Source organism: Sminthopsis crassicaudata, chromosome 2 (assembly GCF_048593235.1).
Source record: "Sminthopsis crassicaudata isolate SCR6 chromosome 2, ASM4859323v1, whole genome shotgun sequence".
Taxonomy (NCBI): domain Eukaryota; kingdom Metazoa; phylum Chordata; class Mammalia; order Dasyuromorphia; family Dasyuridae; genus Sminthopsis; species Sminthopsis crassicaudata.
The window spans coordinates 96,503,810-96,520,149 of record NC_133618.1 but is presented as its reverse complement, the minus strand read 5'-3'; positions in this window follow the sequence as shown (position 1 = coordinate 96,520,149).

Below are 16,340 nucleotides of genomic sequence, written 5' to 3'. Positions count from 1 at the left end.
ACTTGCAAAAGACCATCAGGTGTGTGATGATCAAGGGGCCAGGAGGCTGGAATAGGAGAAAAACAAATACTTCCAGCACGAGTGTATTTTAATATTTAAGTATGTCTTTCAGTCATATTCTTTTCAGTTCACTAGATTGACTAGGGCAAGGCAGTCATTAGCTCTCTGTTTCTCTTTTTCAATTCTTCTTCACAGTGGGAGGAACATAAAAACAAGAGGTCAGATGCTGGCCATTACGTTACCCCAGTGAGGAAATGTGATTTTTGCACAAGTGGGAAGATATTTTTAAATATAGATTTAGTTCCAACATCGATGCAGAAAAAGTTCATCTGGGGGAGGGGAAGGATTTAAGGCTATCATAATGACTATTTTGTAATAAAGTGCTGAAAGAAGAGGCCAAATCACATAAGTCTTGCTCTTTAAAAAAATTATTTTGTCTGCATTCTGGAACATTTAATTGTCATCTTTTTAAATGCCCATTAGCAACCATCCTGAAAACTATTCTTCCAAGGTCAGAGAACATAATCAAATGAGCAGAATAAAATCAGAAACTCAGAAAACCTTTTGCTGTTTTAAATTTAAGAAGGAAAGTAAAGCTACATTTTTTTTGTGGGAAATAAAGTGGAGAAGGACTTTACTGCCACATTTTCTGATTAGAGAAACATTCAATCACTAAAACAGATGCTTATCTTTGATGAAGAGATGACCTACGCAAAAGAATGTTAAGTCAGGAAGAAAAGCAGCGTGGAAAAAAAGAATTGAATTTGGAATCAGAGGGATCTGGATTTGAACCCTAAGCTTTACTTCTTACTCTCTGTGTGACTCTGAACATAACTCTTCCCCTCTCTGGCCTTCAATTTCCTCATCTATAGAAGGAAGAAGTTGGACTAGACAATTTCTAAGGTCCATTCTATTATCACTATTGCTGCTGCTTCTGCTACTATGACTATTTCTGCTATTACTACCACAACCACCATTATTACTACCTTTACTACTACTTCCATTTCTACTACTACTACTACTACTACTATTACAGCTATTGCTATTTCTGCTCTACTATGAATACTTTTATTACTATGACCACTTCTACTACTACTACTACTATTACTATACCAATTATAGCTATAGCTACTATTCCTATTCTATTCTGATTATTTTTATTACTATGACTACTACTACTACAACCACCACTACTATTCCAAGTAAGAGCTATAGCTACTATTCCTATTCCATTCTTATTATTTTTATTACTATGACCACTTCTACTACTACTATCATTACTACTACCACTATTATGCCAATTAGAGCTATAGTTACTATTCCTATTCTATTATGATTATTTTTATTACTATGATGATTTCTACTACTACTACTACAGCTATTGCTACTATTTCTGCTCTACTATGAATACTTTTATTACTATGACCACTTCTACTACTACTACCACTACTATTCCAATTAAGAGCTATAGCTACTATTCCTATTCCATTCTGATTATTTTTATTACTATGACCACTTCTACTACTACTACCACTACCATTACCATTACTATTACTATAGCTACTTCTAGTACCACTACTACTACTTGTACTATGACTACTTCTATTACTACCATTTCTACTACTACTATTTCTCTAAATACTACTACTATCTTTAGCATAACTATTACTTCTTCTCCTTCTCTTCCTCCTCCTCCTACTATCCCTATAGGCAAAGGTTTATGGTACGGAGCCATGCCAAAAGGCTTTGGAGAGCCAATTATTAAATTTTCAATGTGAACATTTATACTTTAGAAATTAGAAAATCTTACAAATCAAGGGCTAATTTATTATTTTGTTGTTTGGACTGAAAAAAGTAATGAGGGAAAAAAAACAAAAAAAAATTAATTGTTAAAAAGAAAATAATGAATATAATTTTAATAATGTAAATTAAACTGAAAAGTGTGTCTTCTCCTCACCCTCAGGAGCTAGTTAGTAAATGCTGGCCAGTATTCTCCCAACTCTTGCCCTCTTCTCTGCCTACAAGCATTTGTTCTTTGTATTGTAATTATCAGCTCAGTATTATTCTGTGTTTCACCCTGTTTCTCCCTGGCTAGAGTAGAGCTATGTCTGCTTTAGCACCATCCCCCCATCACCATCCCAACAGAGCTACTGACATAGAAGGTGCTCAAAAGTGCTTATTGAGTAACTGATTGACTCTCCACATTTAATTATTTGAGCTCATCAGACAGTTTGGCAAAAGATACTTCTGCTTCCCAGACTCTACTCGGGATTCGGAATCCTAATGCAATGGATTTGATTCTAGACAGAGAGATCTAGAAATAGATGAACAAGTCATGATGCATACATAATTGATTCAGGAGGTTCTGGGGTGGGGGGATCTGCCCCCTTTCCTGCTTTTTGCTCCCTTCCTTCCACTTTCTCCTGGGGAGCACCCTATCCATAGAGTTCCAAAGAACATAGGAAGGAATACTTCAGGCAATTTTTTCATTGTTTCCTGAGAAATAGTCTATATTATTATTCTGGATCTAATTTCACACCAAAAGAAACCTTTCATCATTAAAAAAATATATTAAAAATCCAGACGAGTCTGAGAAAGAGACAATGACTTCTCCAATATCACACAAAGGTGAAGCCAAGACCAGAATCCACTTCTAACTCCCACTTCAATGCTTTTTCTAAAAATCTGGCAGGTTTCCTGTGTGATAGTATAAATTCAAAGCTCAGAGCCTTTCCTGAGAACAAAGGTTTTGATGGGGGCTTAGGCAGAGGGGGGAAGTATACACGGACACAGGAAGAAGAAGGAGGCTGGGGAAAGCAGAAGGAAAAAGTCTCCTTTGCATTATTTTGTCTAGGGTAGGTCCTGCTTAAGGAGACCAGATGTCTTGGGCAAATGTCCAAGAAATGTCCTAGTCAGGTCATGAGGATGCTGTGAGACAAAATGAGCGGTTGTTGACATTGCTTTGTGAATTATCATGGCTGAAACTGAGCAAGTTTCAGAATCCACTGCTACCTGAGCAACTTACAGATGGACAGCTTATAGTCCAAGAGCTCGCCCTGGGTACCAGACCGAGGACTTTCCAGACACGCCTCTTTTGCTAAGGATCAGAGCTGGGACTAGGAGGGAATGAACAGGACTGACATCATCCCAGAAGGACACACTTTCTCCCCATGGTGCAGTCCTGCACTGGGCCCTTGTGTATAGGTCACTGACTCCAGGTCAGTCCCCAGCGTCTGTCCCTCACTACAGCAGGTCTGTCCCAAAGTCCTCTCAGCCACCAGGACCAAATCACTTCCCCCTCCAGATGAGACTACCCCCACAATCAGTCTTTGCCTCATTCTGCTCACCACCTGCTCTATAAAAAATAAACAAATAAATAGAAATATAAAATTCTGGTTGTGATTCTATTTGTCAAGAACCTTGGAGGAAGGGGGTATGCTCTTAAAGCCAGCTCTAACCACCTTGAGAGCCAATTGTTCAATTTTCAGTATGAGCATTTACAGCACAGAAACTGGCAATTGCTATAAATCAGAACTTGATTTATTAATTGGCTGATGATCTAGACTTAAGAAAGCATGAATAATGCAGATCAAACTTTAAAATGTTTGTATATGTCCTTTTTTGGAGAGTCCTGTCATTAAACATTTTACCAGCACATTAGCATACTAGCACTTAACTTTGTTCTACAAACATTGCTTCAGGTCAACAGGAAAACTCAGGGAATGAAGTCATCATCAGACTGGAAGCTAATAATTAAAATATAATTAGTTATATTTATGTATTTGAGATATCACATAATTAATATATAATTAGTTATGTTAATTACTTCATATATTTAAGTGATATAGGATTAGTTGTATTGTGATTAATATGTTATTAAATAATCTATTATGTTAATGCAATTAATATAATTTTATTCATATAATAATAATAACTGGCATTTATATAGCACTTTGAAGTTTGCAACGTGCTTTAAATTAAGGATATCATTTGAATCTCACTACACCCCTGCTTAGAGATTACCTATCCCAGAAGCAGCAATATCTGTCTTCCATTGGCACAGGCTCTAGTTGCCATACAGAAGGAAGAAAAATCCGTATAGCATAATGGAAAGAATTCTAGACTGGAAATGAAGAGACCTCGGCTCTAAACTTCTACTGAGTGATTCTATAAACTTGGGGAAATTACTTAAATTTCCTGGGCTTCAGTTTCCTCATTTGTAAATTAAAGGATATTGAATTCGATTGTCTCCAAAGTGTTTTCCAGAATGCATAAATGGTTTATTTTTGAAATAACTATCTGATGAACATTGGTGTGATGAGCATTCTATGTAACAGCTCCCCAACACACAGCCTTTTAACCCCATCACCACCACTACCATCACAGCCACCATCACACTGAAAACTGCTTCTCCCATCCATCCATCCCATTGACTGATCAGAAACATGGCCATTTGTTTTTTATACCCATGACCCTTCTTGTGGTACAGAGAAATTCTCTCTCTTTTTTAAATCACACAAACTTCCAAGTCAATTTTTCACATTTCAATTTTCCAAATCCTAGCATTTTACAGCAAGAAAAAGAGATGTTTCTGTCCAAATGAAATCAGATGCAAAACTCCAACCCACACCAGAAGAAACAACATAAAACCTGCTAGAACAGCAACTTGTGAATGGAAACCAGCCCGAAGGAGTGGTTGGCTATAAATCTTGGAGTGTACAGTTCAGTGGCATCTGCAATACATTCCACTCAATTGATGAGTTGCATGTGAATGGAGTCTACGTTCTCATAAAAAGGAGGGAAGGGGGGGGAAAAGCTCACACCTGCTCAAAGCAAGCAGCTGTCTTTAGGAAAGGCCATAGAGACGGTCTTCTTGGTTTCCAAAACAGGGCCCACCTCTATGGACTTAGAGGTTCAGTGCAACAAACATTTCCTAAGTAAGTTCTTACACCTCTGAGGCCTTGGGTTGGGCCTGACAGAATACAAAGGTACAAAAGGCGCCGTTCTTTCCCTCTGGGAGCTTTCCATCTTACACCAGAAGGGCCCACATTTCATTTGCAGGAAAATTCAATTCCAAAGATATTTATTAGTAATAATTCTTCACATCTGCATAGCCCTCTATAGTCTTCAAAATACTGGCTCACCCATTATCTCATTAATCTCACACCTGCTATATAGAAACCCTTTCTCTCCAAGGCAAGAAAATAATTGCCTTCTGGGAAATTGGTTGAATTTGTAATGGCTTATCTTTGAAATAACTCTCTGATGGACAAATTCTGGAACTCTCCACACTGGTGCTGAGTTGTTCTGATTAAAAACATGAGTGCACCCATTCCACTATATCTAGAAGCCACCAAACCTTGCTTCCCATTCCATCCATCTATATCCCACCAAGAATCAAGTCTTAGAAAGGCATCATCTTGGGGAGTGTGTCCTGCACCACTCCACCCCAGCATTAATCTGTTCTCCAGTTTCAATACTTGTTTTGGGAACAGTAATTAAATGCATTGTAGTATGGAAATGTTCTTATCGATGTGCACTAATTTCAAAATAAAAAATAAAATAAAATTCTAAAAAAAATAAGAATGTGTGAGAGAGAATAATGTGAAATCAACTTGAGATGATTTAAAGCCAGATAGTGAAGGGTTTTATAAAACAGACAGATTTTCTATTTTGTGCATTAGGAATACAACAGTGAGCCACAGAAGTTTCTTGCAGAGTGGGGGGGGAGGCTGACAAGGTCAGACATGTTTTAGGAATTTCAATTTGGCAACTAGATAGAGCATAGACTCAGGAAAACCAAATAACACATTTTTGCAAAAGTACAGGTAAGATGTGATGAGGGTCTTGCTTGGGGGGGAAGAAGGATATGGATGTAAGATATTTTGTGAAGATAGAATTCACAAAATTCAACAGCTAACTGCTTATGGAACTGAGGAAAAATGAAAATCAAGGAACGACTCTAAGACAGCAAATTTTGATGACTAGAAGGATTATAGTACCTTAATAGAAATAGAGAAATTAGAGGACATTTGGTATTTTGGGGGGAAAAAAGCTGAGGGGGAGAATGAGTTCTTCTTTGGACACGAGTTTAAGATGCCTATGGGCCATCTAAGAAAAGATGTCCAAAAGAAAATTGATAATACAGGATTGAAAGTTGGGGAAAGATTATGAGTTGCACTTAATAAATATGTGAATTGAATTTCATCAAGGCAGTCAATATTTTAATTCTATAAAATCACACTTAGAATTGGAATGGAGTTCATAATCATTTAGTTTAACCCTCACCTGATCCATCAATCTCCTCTATACCATCCTTACTAAGCAATCATCTCACCTGTATTCAAATGCCTTTATTGACAGGGAACTCACACCATACTGAAATAAACCATTTCTTTTTTTGCACAGCTTCCATTAACAGGAATTTCTTCTTTAAACTGAATAGATAAAAATATGTAGAGAACAAAATCAAATTTATAAGAATACAAGTCATTCCCCAATTGATAAATGGTCAAAGGATATGAACAGATAATTTTCAGATAAAGAAATTGGAGCCATCTATAGTCATATTGATTAGAGAAATACAATAAGACAACTCTGAAGTACTGCTACATACCTCTCAATTGGCTAAGATGACAGGAAAAGAAAATGATTAATGTTGGAGGGGACGTGAGAAAATTGGGACACAAATACACTGTTGATGGAATTGTGAAATGATCCAGCCATTAGGATAACAATTTGGAACTATGCTCAAAAAGTTATCAAACTGTGCATACCCTTTGTCCCAGCAGTGTGACTACTGCACTTATATCCCAAGAGATATTTAAAGAAGGGGAAGGGATCTGTGTGTACAAGAATGTTTGTGGCAGCCCTCTTTGTAGTGGCAAGAAACTGGAGACTGAGTGGATGCCCATCAACTAGGGAATGGCTGAATAAATTATGGCATATGAATATAATGGAATGCTATTGTTCTATAAGAAATGATGAGCAGGATGATTTCAGAAAAGCCTGGAAAGTCTTACATGAACTGATACTGAGTGAAGTGAGAAGAATGAGGCAAATATCTTACACAGTAACTGTATGATTATGTGATGATCAAATGTGATGGACTTGGCTCTTCTCAGCAATGTGGTGATCCAAAACAACTCCAACAGACTTGGGATAGAAAATGCCATCCGCATCCAGAGAGAGAATTACAGAAAGTGAATGTGGATCAAAACATAGTATTTTCATCTTTTTGTTTGTTTACTTTTTCTTTCTCATGATTTTTTCCTTTTGGTATGATTTTTCTTGCACAGCATGACAAATATGGAAATATGTTTAAAAGGATTGCATATATTTAACTTTCATCAGACTTCTTGCTGTTTGGGGGAGTGGGAGGTAAGAAAGGATAGGAGAAAAACTCTGGAAGAGAAGTCTTTTTTTTTTTTTTTTTTTTTTTTTTTTTTGATTTTTGGCAGACTTTATTATTTTTTTCCCCCTCCTTTTCTTTTTTTTTTTTTTTTTTAATTTTTTATTTTATTTTATAATTATAACATTTTTTGATAGTACATATGCATGGGTAATTTTTTACAACATTATCCCTTACACTTACTTCTATTCAGATTTTTTCCCTTCCTCCCCCAACCCCCTCCCCCAGATGGCAAGCAGTCTTATATATGTTAAATATATTACAGTATAATTTAGATACAATATATGTGTGTAGAACCGAATTTTTTTGTTGCACAGGAAGAATTGGATTCAGAAGGTAAAAATAACAGTTTACACTCATTTCCCAGTGTTCCTTTTCTGGGTGTAGCTGATTCTGTCCATCAATGATCAATTGGAATTGGATTAGCTCTTCTCTATGTTGAAGATATCCACTTCCATCAGAATACATCCTCATACAGTATCATTGTTGAAGTGTATAATGATCTTCTGGTTCTGCTCGTTTCACTCAGCATCAGTTGATGTAAGTCTCTCCAAGCCTCTCTGTATTTCTCCTGTTGGTCATTTCTTATAGAACAATAATATTCCATAACATTCATATACCATAGTTTACCCAACCATTCTCCAATTGATGGACATCCATTCATCTTCCAGCTTCTAGCCACTATGAAAAGGGCTGCCACAAACATTTTGGCACATACAGGACCCTTTCCCTTCTCTAGTATTTCCTTGGGGTATAAGCCCAGTAGTAGTATGGCTGGGTCAAAGGGTATGCACATTTTGATAACTTTTTGGGCATAATTCCAGATTGTTCTCCAGAATGGTTGGATTCTTTCACAACTCCACCAACAATGCATCAGTGTCCCAGTTTTCCCACAGCCCCTCCAACATTCATCGTTATTTGTTCCTGTCATCTTAGCCAATCTGACAGGTGTGTAATGATACCTCAGAGTTGTCTTAATTTGCATTTCTCTGATCAATAGTGATTTGGAACACTCTTTCATATGAGTGGAAATAGTTTTAATTTCATCATCTGAAAATTGTCTGTTCATATCCTTTGACCATTTATCAATTGGAGAATGGCTTGATTTCTTATAAATTAAAGTCAATTCTCTGTATATTTTGGAGATGAGGCCTTTATCAGAACCTTTAACTGTAAAATTTTTTTCCCAATTTGTTACTTCCCTTCTAATCTTGTTTGTATTAGTTTTGTTTGTGCAGAAACTTTTTAATTTGGTGTAATCAAAATGTTCTATTTTGTGATCAATAATGGTCTCTAGTTCTCCCTTGGACACAAACTCCTTCCTCCTCCACAAGTCTGAGAGGTAAACCATCCCCTGTTCCTCCAATTTATTTATGATTTCGTTCTTTATGCCTAAATCTTGGACCCATTTTGATCTAATCTTAGTATGTGGTGTTAAATGTGGGTCCATGCCTAGTTTCTGCCATACTAATTTCCAGTTTTCCCAGCAGTTTTTGTCAAATAATGAATTCTTATCCCAAAATTTGGGATCTTTGGGTTTGTCAAAGATTAGATTGCTATTTTTATTCACTATCTTGTCCTGTGAACCTAACCTATGCCACTGATCAACTAGTCTATTTCTTAGCCAATACCAAATGGTTTTGGTGACTGTTGCTTTATAATATAGCTTTAAATCAGGTACACTTAGACCACCTTCCTCTGAGTTTTTTTTCATTAGTTCCCTTGCAATTCTCGACCTTTTATTCTTCCATATGAATTTTGTTGTTATTTTTTCTAGGTCATTAAAATAGTTTCTTGGGAGTCTGATTTGTATAGCACTAAATAAATAGATTAGTTTGGGGAGTATTGTCATCTTTATTATATTCGCTCGGCCTATCCAAGAACATTGAATGTCTTTCCAATTATTTAAATCTGACTTTATTTTTGTGGCAAGTGTTTTATAATTTTGCTCATATAATTCCTGACTCTCCTTTGGTAGATATATTCCCAAATATTTGATACTATCGACTGTTATTTTGAATGGAATTTCTCTTTGTATCTCTTGCTGTTGGATTGTGTTGTTAATGTATAAAAATGCTGAGGATTTATGTGGATTTATTTTGTATCCTGCGACTTTGCTAAAATTCTGAATTATTTCTAATAGCTTTTTAGCAGAGTCTTTGGGGTTCTCTAAGTATACCATCATGTCATCTGCGAAAAGTGACAATTTGATTTCTTCATTTCCTACTCTAATTCCTTGGATCTCTTTCTCGGCTCTTATTGCCAAGGCTAGAGTTTCTAGTACTATATTGAATAGTAATGGTGATAGTGGGCAACCTTGTTTCACTCCTGATCTTACAGGGAAAGGTTCTAGTTTATCACCATTACATATGATGCTTACTGAAGGTTTTAAATATATGCTCCTTATTATTTTAAGGAATAGTCCATTTATTCCTATACTCTCAAGCGTTTTTAGTAGGAATGGATGTTGGATTTTATCAAATGCCTTTTCTGCATCTATTGAGATGATCATATGGTTTTTATTAATTTGATTATTAATATGGTCAATTATACTAATAGTTTTCCTAATATTAAACCAGCCCTGCATTCCTGGTATAAATCCCACTTGGTCATAGTGTATTATCCTGGGGATGATTTTCTGAAGTCTATTTGCTAATATCTTATTTAAGATTTTAGCATCAATATTCATTAAGGAAATTGGTCTATAGTTTTCTTTCTCAGTTTTCGATCTACCTGGTTTAGGTATCAGTACCATGTCTGTGTCATAGAAGGAATTTGGTAGGACTCCTTCAATCCCTATTTTTTCAAATAGTTTACACAGCATTGGAGTTAGTTGTTCTTTAAATGTTTGGTAGAATTCACCTGTAAATCCATCTGGTCCTGGGGATTTTTTCTTAGGAAGTTGGTTAATAGCTTGGTCTATTTCTTTTTCTGAGATGGGACTATTTAAACTACTTACTTCTTCCTCTGTTAATCTGGGCAAGCTATATTTTTGAAGGTATTCTTCCATTTCATTTAAGTTATCGAATTTATCGGCATAAAGTTGAGCAAAGTAGCTCCTAACTATTGTTCTAATTTCCTCTTCATTAGTGGTGAGTTCACCCTTTTCATTTTCAAGACTATCAATTTGCTTTTTCTCTTTCCTTTTTTTAATCAGGTTTACTAAGGGTTTGTCTATTTTGTTGGTTTTTTCATAAAACCAACTCTTAGTTTTGTTAATTAATTCAATAGTTTTTTTACTTTCAATTTTATTAATCTCACCTTTTATTTTTTGAATTTCAAGTTTTGTGTTTGTCTGGGGGTTTTTAATTTGTTCCTTTTCTAGCAATTTTAGTTGTAAACCCAATTCGTTGGCCCTCTCTTTCTCTATTTTATGCAGGTAGGCCTGTAGAGATATAAAACTTCCCCTAATTACTGCTTTGGCTGTATCCCACACATTTTGGTATGATGTCTCATTGTTGTCATTTTCTTGGGTGAAGTTATTAATTATGTCTATGATTTGCTGTTTTACCCAGTCATTCTTTAGTATAAGATTATTTAGTTTCCAATTATTTTTTGGTCTATTTTCCCCTGGCTTTTTATTAAATGTTATTTTGATTGCATTATGGTCTGAAAAGGATGCATTTACTATTTCTGCCTTACTGCATTTGATTTTGAGATTTTTATGCCCTAGTATATGATCAATTTTTGTATAGGTTCCATGAACTGCTGAGAAGAAAGTATATTCCTTTCTGTCTCCATTTAGCTTTCGCCAAAGATCTATCATATCAAACTTTTCTAGTATTCTATTTACCTCTTTGACTTCTTTCTTATTTATTTTGTGGTTTGATTTATCTAATTCTGATAGTGCAAGGTTGAGATCTCCCGCTATTATAGTTTTGCTATCTATTTCCTCTTGCAGCTCTCTTAATTTCTCTTTTAAGAATTTAGATGCTGCACCACTTGGTGCATACATGTTTAATATTGATACTGCTTCACTATTGATGCTTCCCTTTAGCAGGATATAATGCCCTTCCTTATCTCTTTTAATTAGATCAATTTTTGTTTTTGCTTGATCTGAGATGAGGATGGCTACTCCTGCTTTTTTGGTTTTGCCTGAAGCATAATAGATTCTGCTCCACCCTTTTACTTTTAGTTTGAATGTCTCATCCTGTTTCAGGTGTGTTTCCTGTAAACAACATATAGTAGGATTCTGACTTTTAATCCAGTCTGCTAACTGCTTCCTCTTTATGAGGCAGTTTGCCCCATTCACATTTATGGTTAGAAGGACTAATTCTATTTTGCTTGCCATCCTATTAACCCCTGCTTATGCTTTTCCCCTTTCCTTCCCTTTTACCCTCCTATCCAGTATTAAACTGGTAAACACCACTTGCTTTTCACAGCCCTCCCTTTTTAGGATCCCTCCCCCACCTTAAAGATCCTCCCCTTATTTTACCCCTTTTCCTCGAAATTACTGTATTCCCTTCCCCTTAGCTTACTCCTTCCCTTTCACTTTTCAATGAAGTGGAAGAAGTTTCACCATAAATCGAATATGTCTATTGATACACGCTATGTTCATCTCCCTCCTTTCTTTCTCTCAGATATAATAGGTTACCTTTGCCTCTTCATGAGATGTAGTACCACCACTTTATACTTTTTTATGATATAATCTCCTTTCCACCTCTAGTTTCTAAGACAAATTGTACATATGTTCTTTATATATTTTTTTGACAGAAGTATAGTTCTCAAGATTTCTTTTTACCTTTTTTAGAAGTCTCTTGAGTTCTGTATTTGAAGATCAAACCTCTTATGTAGGTCTGGTTTTTTCATCAAAAATAGATGGAATTCATTTATTTCGTTAAATGTCCATCTTCTTCCCTGGAAAACGATGCTCATTCTTGCTGGGTAAGTTATTCTTGGCTGCATACCAAGTTCCTTAGCCTTTCGGAATATCATGTTCCAGGCCCTGTGTTCTTTTAATGTGGACGCTGCTAGATCCTGTGTTATCCTTATTGTGGATCCTCCATATCTGAATTGTTTTTTTCTAGCAGCTTCCAATATCTTTTCCTTTGTCTGATGGTTCTTGAACTTGGCCACTATATTTCTTGGCGTTTTGATTTTAGGGTCCCTTTCAGTAGGTGATCGATGAATTTTCTCAATGTCTATTTTACACTCTGTTTCCAAAACGTCTGGGCAGTTCTCTTTGATAATTTCCTCGAAAATGGTGTCCAAGCTCTTTTTTTCCTCCCATTTTTCAGGGAGTCCGATTATTCTCAAATTGTCTCTCCTGGATCTGTTTTCCAGGTCTGTTGTCTTTCTGGTAAGGTACTTGACAGTCTTTTCAATTGTTTCATTTCTCTGGTTTTGCTTGACTCCCTCTTGGTTTCTCCTTGAGTCATTCATTTCTACTTGTTCCAGTCTAATTTTCAATGATGTATTTTCTTCACTCACTTTTTTTATATCTCTTTGTAATTGTCCAATTGAGTTTTTATCTTCTATGGAATTTTTTTCCATTTTATCCATTTTATTTTTTAGAGAGCTGATTTCTTTTTCCAGCTCTCTAATCCTGTTTTCCTTGGAGTTGTTTACCTTTTCCAGCTCACTAATCCTGTTTTCCTTGGAGTTGTTTACCTTTCCCAGCTCCCTAATCTTGTTTCTCAATGATTTGATTTCTTTATCCACTCTGTCTTTAAATGCATGGGATGACTTCTCCTGGCTCTCTTGCCAAGCTTCCCTTTCCTTTTCCCATTTCTCTTCCAGCTCTCTTGTGAGAGCCTTTTTGATTTCCTCTATGAGGTTCTTTTGTATTGAGGAGCAGCTTATATCCCTCCCAGGGGATTCCTCTGGGGACATTCTGTTCCTAGTCTCCTCAGCATTTGAAGTCTGCTCCCTCTCCACACAGAAGCTGTCAATGGTTAGAGCCCTTTTGAATTTTTTGTTCATTTTGTCAGAGTAGGAATCAAAGAAAACAAACTGACAAGAGAAACAATTGGTCTGTTTTGCGGGGGATAGGGCTGGATGTTATTAATGGGCTTCCTCTACAGACTGGGGATAGGGCAGCAGAGAGCCACTAACAGAACAGCAATGACTGTACTGAGTCTGCACTCTGAGGCTCTGAGAACGCACCGAGTCAGTCCAGGTGGGGGTTGGGGGTGGCCGGGCTCTAAGAGACACTGGCTTTCTGGGGTTTTAATCTTCACCTCCGGTGTTTACACCCTCTCTGCTGCTCCTGGCTTGCTGCCAAGACGGAGCATCCACACTGGGGCAAAAGCCCTTTCGCAGAAACTGCAGAGATCACACCCCTCCCCCTCCGGTCTGAGCTGTGTGAGCTGCCTGTCTTGCTCTGGCTGTCTGCCCTCAGTCTGCGCCCAGTCTGATTGACCCTCCCCCGAACAAACACAGACCTTTTCTGGCGACTCTCAAGGATGTCTTCTCTTGGTGATAATTTGTGGATTTCTTTCTGGGTCAAGCATTAAGTCAGAGGCTTGTCATGAAGTAAGTTCTGAGAGAAAACGAGGAGCTCAAGCAGCTGTCTGCCTCCACGCCGCCATCTTGGCCGGAAGTCCCGGAAGAGAAAGTCTTACAAGGATGAATGTTGAAAACTATTTTTACATATATTTGGAAAAATAAAATACTATTGATTAGAAAAAAAATGAGTAGATAGAGATTCCTCTGTAATTTCTACCCACTAGACTTGTACCATTCTCTAGGGAAAATGAAAATAAATTAAATCGCTCTTCTATTAGACAGTTCTTAAGTTTCATTATGGTTATTATTGCTCTCATCTAAATTTAAACACTATAGTATTCTCACGCAACATAGCTTGGAGTCTTTTCAACATCCTTCTTACCCTCATCTGGCCATACTCTAGGTTGCCAATGTGCTGCCTACCATACAGTATCTATAACTAAACATAGGGGAGGGAGGAGAGAGAAAATAAGATTTTATTTAGCAACTGCTCTGTCAGGTACTCTGCTAAGCACTTTTACCAATCTTATTTCATTTGACCCAAAAAACAACCCTAGGAGATAGATGACATTATTATCTCCATTTTACAAGTGAGGAAATTGAGGTAGATAGTGGTTAAGGGACTTGCCCAGGGTCACCCCTGAGGCTGGATTTTGAACTTAGGTCTTCCTGACTTCAGACCTCCAGATCCATCCATAGACCATTCATTATCAGACCAGCACAGAACACAGTAGAACTATTGCCCAGTTTCTTTCAGACACTGTATTTCTATTCATTCGTATTGAGATCACATCTGCTTTGGTGGCTGCCATGTCTGACCATATTACAGCCCCTGTCCTCTGACACTTGTGTCAGATTGAAACCAGATCTATCCCTCTTGATCTTTCCATAGTCCGTTTCACCATTCACTGTACTTGGAAAAGAGTCAAGAATAATGACACGAGGGCATTGAGCTTGTTTGTGAGCATTGCCCTCCCGTTGGAATTTTTCCAGCAATTGAAGGGATGAAGCAGGGGTTTAATTCGAGCAAAGAGTTTGTAAGCTGTAGGCAGTGGCTCTCCTGCCTTTTAAAGTGAATTACTCTTCCTTTCAAGCCATAATGGGAAAGAATATGGAGAGAAGAAAGGGGGAGGAAGGAGAGAAGGGAGAAGGAAAATAAGGGAGAGGAGAGGCAAGGAAAGAAGTGGGGAAGAGGGGGGAAAGGGAGGGCAGAAGAGAGAGGAGGAAGTAAAAGGGGAGAAGGGAGAAAGGAAAAAGAAGGGAGGAGGCAGAGGGGGAGGAGGAAAGAGAGAAGGAAGAAGAGGGAAGGAGAGGAAAAGGAAGAAAAGGAAGAGGAGATGCTTTTCAAGGTCATTGGATTCATTTTCCCAGACATGGAAAGGTTTGCACTGAATCTTTAGCATGATACTTCTTTCCCCTCCCCTCCCCTAGACTCTAATCTCCTCAGGTCCATCTCCTTCATCTGTATCTTCTGAAGCACCTACACAGTGCTTTGTACCTTGGAGGTGTTCGGTGTGTGTTTGTTAAATGAATAAAGGAAATAAGCGAAGGGAAAAGGAGATGGTGCAGTGGGTAATAGTGATGGACTGAAGGCATTAAGATTTGAGTTTGGTTTCTGTCTCAGACACCACCCAGAGGCAAATCATTTCTTCTCATTATCTCTGTTGTCTCTGTATGTCTCTCCTTGTCTCTCTTTGTCTCTGTCTCTTTCTATGTCTCTGTCTGTGTCTCTATCTCTATCTTCTGTTTCTCTCTCTCTGTGTGTCTCTCTCTCTGTCTCTCTATTTCTCTGTGTCTATCTCTCTGTGTCTGTCTCTCTGTTTCTCTGTGTCTATCTCTGTCTCACTCTGTGTCTCTGTGTGTGTCTTTATCTCTCTTTGTCTTTGTCTCTGTCTCTCAGTCTCTATCTCTATCTCTCTGACTCTGTCTTTCTCTTTGTCTCTCTATCTCTGTCTCTTTTTTTCTCTCTCTGTCTCTCTCTGTCCCTGTCTCTATTTCTCTTCCTATCTTTATCTACAAAATGAAGACAATAACAGCACCTAACCTCAAGGTTATTGTGAGGATCACAGAAGATAATATATGCACAAAGCTTTGCTAGCCTGTATCATCACCATCATCATCATTACACTGTTAGAAACAAAACAATAGAGTCAGAACCTTGGAAAGTAGCCTTCTGAATTCAGCTGTCCAGTCTCTTGAGTCTGAAGAAGTTACACCCAGACAATCACACACAGGCTACATTAGAAAAGAAAGCATTCTATTCCATTCTTTTCCTTAAATATTACCAGGACAAGAGACTCAGCCCCTCCCTTATTTTCTATTCCTTATGACAACTAAACTAAAATTGAATGACATTGGAAGGGTAGAGAAAAGGGAAGGAGAAAAAAGCAGGGAGAAAGAGTTTTATGCAAATTTCCTTAATTTGATGAATTTGATCCAATAAAGACATATTCCCATCGTGTAATTTGTACAAAACAAATAC